This window comes from Lactuca virosa, chromosome 1 (assembly GCF_052849685.1).
Source record: "Lactuca virosa cultivar CGN04683 chromosome 1, Lactuca_virosa_CGN04683_v6, whole genome shotgun sequence".
Taxonomy (NCBI): domain Eukaryota; kingdom Viridiplantae; phylum Streptophyta; class Magnoliopsida; order Asterales; family Asteraceae; genus Lactuca; species Lactuca virosa.
Genome location: NC_136426.1, coordinates 134192145 through 134199389, shown reverse-complemented (window position 1 = coordinate 134199389; position 7245 = coordinate 134192145).

The window sequence follows — 7245 nt, the reverse complement described above, 5'->3', positions numbered from 1 at the left end:
CTCGTTGTGAAGAGGGTATCGTCAGAAGATAACCCAGCAGATCCCCTCACGAAGGGACTAAGTAGGGTTAAACATTTGCAGCACGCTAGGAGCGTAGGGCTGAAGGACGATATTAGTTTAGATTAGATAGGTAGGAAACTTGTAATGGATGATCATGTATTCAACATTTGATGATTAAATAAAGGTGTGTTATTTATAAGAAAGCTTCTATCTTGTGTTGATTATTTATCTATTGTTTCAATTTTGCATGTTTTGACTTCCTGAATAATAAGATTATTCGAACAGTCCACAATCGTTCATATGTTGGAAGTAGATATGAAGGAAGATTGTCATAAATTTGTTTGTAGATTGTCTGAAAAGTTTTAGACATAGCAAAGGTTTGCTGCAAAGTTTATGAGTGCTTATGAAATTTGTATTGAGCATTGGAATAGACCCACACTTGCTGGTATCACTTCATGAATGTTATCACAAGTGATCGCGAGATGATAATATCATATAATCTTTAAACCTAGAGATATGGTTATTGTTTGCTGGTTGATTATACATTGATAATGCGAAAACGCATCAGTAACTTGATGTTATAAAACGCATTATTGTGTGTGGTTTAACTAGTAAATGATAAAGGCATATTAGTCGACATTTTTCTGTTACTTTTATTCTATGAGAATAAAAGCGATATCTTGGCCACTTGATGATTTGGTTTGACTTATGTGTCGGGCCCGGTCAGGATGAAGTTGATGTGTTCAACTGAGTTCTATGTCGAACAAATCAGAGATCAAGAAATAAAATGCTAAACAATAAGTATTGTTAGCATGATATCTAGAACAGAGGATTATACGATCCCTTATCTGAAGGACAGATTATTGGTCAGAGTTGACAGCGGCTATTGAAAGCTACGATTGCTAATCGGATATGGAAGTCATATGTGAGATGTGGTTACTAGACTTATCCAAGTGGGAGACTGTTGGATTAGTGTCTAAGTCCGTAACTATATTTGGTATGTACTTGACCCGAGTGTGCATGGTCTTTTTGGGTTGCCTTCACCAAAGCAACTTGACAAGGTAATTTGATATGAGAGAGAAGATATTATGGTTTATTAATATATTATAAGAATAATATATTAAAGGAGAAATCATATTTATTTAATTAGTATTAGTCATAAATTAATTAGGAATTAATTTGGTGACTAAAAGAGATTAATTAAATAAAGGGGTATAAACTGTCAAATGTGTGATAGTTGAGTTTTGGGCTGAGAAACCTTATGGACTAAGGGGGAACGAAATTATGATGAGGGATCATCATATTTTCGTCCAAGGGCCTCATTCCAGAAGGTTCCTTGGGCTGCTTGGTGGCTAAGCTATCCATTAGGGTTTAGACTGAAACCCTAGCACCCTACAGTATAAATAGATGCCCTATGCTTCAATTTTAGGCCACTTGATTCCAAGGGAAACCCTAGGGCCGAAATTAGCATCCTTCCCCTCTCTCTCTTAATTGCCTTCTTGCTTCAAGGTGTTTGTGAGCCATTAGAGGCACTACAATTGTGGTGCTTGCTTTCAAGAGTTCAAGAGATCAAGGAAACTAGTTGTTATTGCAATATAACAACAAAGGTATGTCTTCTACACTTCTATATGATTTTTCAAAAATTATAGAAGCATGCTAGGGTTTATTTTGTGTTCATATAGTTGTATGTCTTATAGTGAAAACATAGATCCAATCAGGGTTGCATGCACACATAGGATTGTTTGTATAAAACCTATCACTAATACCAAATTGTAACACCTCAAATTTTAGACCAAAATTTTCATTTTTAAATTACCAAAAATCATAATTTCACAACCAAGTCATCAAATACAGGATCATCCCCAAATAACAAGTATCATAATTATCATAGTACATAAAACATGTCCCAGTACTAAATTCGCCACAAAGTGTGTACAATCATACCTTCGCCTTCCTGCGGTCCTAAAAAAGTATCTGCCACATATAAATCAACAACTATAAGAACAAAGCTTGGTGAGTTCCCTAAGATACCACATATAACATAGCATAAATAAACAGTTATGGGTTATCTGCAACCCTAGGGCTATCAGCAGTCTCGGTGAGCTAATAGCATGCTCGATGGGTTATCATCAACCTGGTTGGCTATCAGCAACCTTAGTCACATATAATTATCATAACATAGCAGCTAGACCCAACTGTTCATCATAATACAATTATCCTACCATACAGGTAAGAGTAAGTGAGGAGACTCACCTAATACTAATGACACGAAAAACCTAGCACCCGAACTGTCGGATCTAGACTCCGCCTAGTCAAAAAAATAATTAACCACAATTAATAATTAAGGTTCAAAACTCACTCGCGAGTCCAAATCCCTCAGCTAAACCTTCTAAGGGAAAAAATACCATTTATCCCTTCCCAAGGTCCAAAAACCCTAAAACTTGACCAAGAGTAAAAGTCAACGAACGTTAACCCTCAGCGCGTATGCCGAGCATACCACTCCATACACTGGGCGTACAACTAGATTAGCATGTATCGGGGATGAATCAGGTTACGCTGCACGTAACCAGGGGTATGACTAGCGTACTTCATGAATCTCCAAATCCACTAAGTTGGTGTCTTAATCCCTTAAGACAACCAACCAAACTACATATCTGAATAATTTAAGGCCTCTTAATCCATAATGTCATGGGCTTTAAGCCATTGCATGGATAGGAAAGGCTCAAAGCATCACTTCATCCATTCTAATCTACTTTACTCATGCATGAGCCAAAGGGGAAGATCAAGCAAGCATTTTTATCAATCTAGATATCTTAATATGCATGAAAGGACACCTTAAACCCTCTGGAGAGTCCCAAACTCAAAAAGGTCCAAACTTGGGGACTTTAGCTCATAAATCTTAAACCAAAGAGATCTAGAAGAACAATAGCCAAGGTATAAGCTTTTATACCTGAAAATGATGCATAAAGGTGGGGAGTTTTGAAGGGTTTTGAGCATTCTAACACTCCTATGGTGTACATGCAACCCTAAAAACCCTGGATCTATGTTTTCTCTATTATACATGCAAATATTCAATATTCCAAGGTTTCATCCTAACTAGCATAATAAGAAGTAACTATACTACAAGAATCTAGTAGAATGACATACCTTTTGATGGAGCTTGAAGTCTTGAACCTATAAGAGCCTAGTGCCTCAAGTGTTGCACCTCAAATGGTTCACACGACGACAAGAACCCTTGGAATAACTAGAGAATAGGGATACTTAGGTTCACACTCATGAAATCGGTTTGCCCTCTTTGTGTACACACACTAGTGTCTAGCACTCAACAACCACTTTCATGAACCATAGACCTCTTTATATAGTGTGGAGGATTAGGGTTACATTCATGTAAACCCTAATACCCATGACCTTTCATTTCCATAGGATCCATGGGTTAAACACTCCATGGACTATCCATGAAAGCTTAGCCCAACCTAAATGAACTTGGTCCACCACACATATATATAAGAATCCATATTTAATTAGTTCCTTTTTGATCACTAGATTAATTCTAAATTAATTCTTGATCAATACTAATTAAATAATATGATTTCATATTAATATATTAGAACTTATAATATATTAATATAAATCACTAGTATCCTTTTTCTCATTTTGTCTATCCAATTGTTCCGATGCCATGCAACCCAAATCGACCATGCCAAATCGGGTCAAGTACATACCAATTATAGTTATGGACTTAGACACTAATCCAACAAGTTTCTGGATCTTCAAGCTTGCTAGCACCTTCTTCTACTTCTTCTTTAACATCCTTCTTCAACTACAAGAGCTAAGAACACTCAAAACTTGCAATAACACACACAAGTCACACACATGAAATTAGGGTTTATAGGAGGGTTGGAGGTTGATAAGGGTGGCTAGAAATGAAGCCATAATGTTCCATAAATAGGGGAAACGCTTAAAATTAGGGTTTTACACTTGAGCTAGTACGCCCGGTGTACTACATGTACGCCCAGCGTACTAGCTGGCTCTCCGCGACCATGCAGGCTGCATGAGTACGCTAAGCGTACTCATATGTACGCGCCGCGTACAACCTCTTTTGCCAAAATTTTCTATTAGGTACCAAATGCGACACTTTTGATAAAGATTCAAAGAATGATAAAATGTACCTTATTTCGGGATGTTACACAATACAAATCAAAGACATAATGGGCCCCGCCCGGTATACAGATCTGTCAATCAATGAGCCCCGCCCAATGAGTGTAATGGGCCCCACCCTAACTCGTATAACGGGCCTCACCCTAACTCGCACAATGGTCCCCGCCCACTGAGTATAATGGGCCTCACCCTAACTCGCACAACGGGCCCCTCCAAGCATACAAATATGCAAGTATAACAAGTAATAGCATACATAATACCCTTTGGGCCCCGCCCACTAAGCATACAAACACATACATATGCAAGAGTCACGCAGACATCTAGCACCCTAACATAGTAAACCCTAGTTCGGCATTGGTGCCATTGACCAGCTAAATATGGTGAGAAAGACTCACCTCAAACTACTGAATCTCACAAATAAATCTCTGGTTGCTGGTCTGAAAATCCCCATGCTATCATCATAAAATAACATCCAATTAATAATTGGATCTCGACTCATACTAAGAGTCTAAACTAAGGTAAAAAACCATTTTACCCTTTACCTAACTTGGCCCAAGGCCAAATCCCAAACCAACTGCTCAAAAAGGCCCAATTCCAAAAATGATCACCCAAAGCCCAAATATGGCCCAAACTTCCAAAAATGGTCACCCAAAGCCCAAATATGGCCCAATCTTCCAAACTGGTCCTAAACCCCTTTGTGGCCTTCAACTAAAAGAATCCAACATAGTATCATCAGCCCAAAAAAAGAAATTTGATAGCCCAACAAGGCCTTAATCTCCTAATGTCCAAATATGGCCCAAAACCGAGAAGCCCAAAATCTGAAGCCCACCTGTTGAGTAAGCGGGGCGTACTTAGCTCGTACGCTTAGCGTACCCCCTCTGGGGCTAGTACGCGTAATGTACTAGCTTGGTACGCCCAACGTACTCCCCAGTTGACCACCCCACTTCATTAAGCACTTAATCCATTGAGACTTCAAGCCAAAGTTTCAGATCTGATTCTATAAGGCCACTGATCATGTAAAGGTGGAAACTTTACACACGTGCATAGCTTAATGGGGCTCAAGAGCTCAAAAAGAGCTTAACATAGTTCTTAACACATGCATGGTCCAAGATACACGATAAATATTGATTTTTATGAATAATGGGACAAAAAGAAGCCTAGATCTAACACCAAAACTTCTGGTGTGAGTCAAGAAGCTCATCAATCACACCAAGGACTCAGAAAGCATAAAATAACAACATAACTAGATCTAGCATCATGGATCATCAATATGTGAGCTTTTTACCTCAAAAAGCTTGCAAATAATGAGCTAACCCTGGATCTTCAAGCTCAAGACACTTCTCCAAATGGTCCTCTTCTTCTTCTCCTTCACAAATGACCAACAACCACTCTTTAAGGATCAAAACTCACAAACACATACTAGGGTTTCAATTTCTGGACAAAGGAGGGTGGAGGCTGGCTAAACATGACCAAATGAGGCTATTATAAGGTTTAAATAGGGTGCAAACCCTAAAAAATAGGGTTTCACTCATGCCCACGTACGCCATGTGTACTCCACAAACGCCCCTCGTGCGTGGTTAAGACCTGCGATCCAGAATTACACTAGTACGCCCAGCATACTCCAACTTTCCTAAAGTTGGAAATTCTACCCCCTAGGGACCAATTTTGAAAAACATTCACACACCAAGGGTATACACTGAAAAGTACTTTGAATCGGGTGTTACAAAGTTGACGTTTTCAAAAACCGCATGTATTCCTAGGATGGAGTAGAGATCCAGTCAAGAAAGGATTATCGGCATGAGGACTTGTAGATTTTCATTAGATAGGTAATTATGATTGGCTCTCTATGATTTGGGAAATCTTTGTACCATCACCACTCGACATTTTCTGCCATCGGATGGGGAGGGTGTGATAGATTGGTATAAGAGCTAGTTGCTATAGCGAATTAGTCTTTTTTTAGGAATTAAGATTATAGCTTAGGACATATACTCCGATTAGGTTTGTTCTTAAGCCTACAAATAAAAGTAATACTATTAATTACTCTACTAATAGACTACGTACTAGAGAGGTGCCTAAGCTGGAACTGTCGTCTTGGGTTGTTGGATTTCAAAACAGTTATACGCCAAAATGGTCCTGCCTACCGACTTTTCCTACCTAGCCGAACTATACATAGGTTAGAAGCACAAAAATAAATAACCGCCAATCTCAAATAGCATATACAAATCATACATAAGACAAATATCCAGGATAGTTTTGTATATAGAATTTAATTCGCTCCTAAACGTAGCCTGATCAACTATGTTTAGACTTGATTGAACCAATACATCAACAAATTTGGGATAGATAAATGATAAAACAAAAATCATAAATACAAAATACAAACATTATACATAAATTGTATCAAAATACATCATATGTAACAAAATACAAAGTATCAAACCCAAAAACCTGAACCTACTCCTCGTTGCTCACATACTCAACCTCCTCATCCTCTGTATCCTCGTCGTCATCATCAGTATCTCTGGGATGAGTGCCTGAAGGATCGGCACCATCGTGACCGGCGCCCTATGGTTGAGAAGGGGGTGGAACAGAAGGACATGCCTGTAACACTTGAATTGGGTATTTCATATTTAACCCTCCTTATTTAAAGTATTGCAATTTTGGTCCTTGTGGCTAGTACATGGGGCGTACCATAGAGTACGCTTGGCGTACTAGTTCAAATATGAACGTGGGCATCAATTACGTATGTTGGGTGTATGTGGGTTACGTTGGCCAGGGTAAACCCTAATATTTATGGTTTGTGCCCTATTTAAGCTTCATTAACCCACCTCCTGGACATTTTAGTCCAGCATCCACCCTTTGAAAACCCTAATTCGTCAATTTGCCTTGTGTGGTGCTCTTGTGCTTTGGTTTTGAACTTTGGTGGGTTTTGTGCATCTTGAAGTGGTAGAAGAAGTTTGAAGACTCATTCCTTGGAGGAGAGCTTAGAGATCCAGATTTAGCTCCATCATTTGGTGCCTTTTGAGGTATATTTCCATACCTTGTCTACTATTTGCATTGATCTACTCTTTATCTTGTTAATGGTCA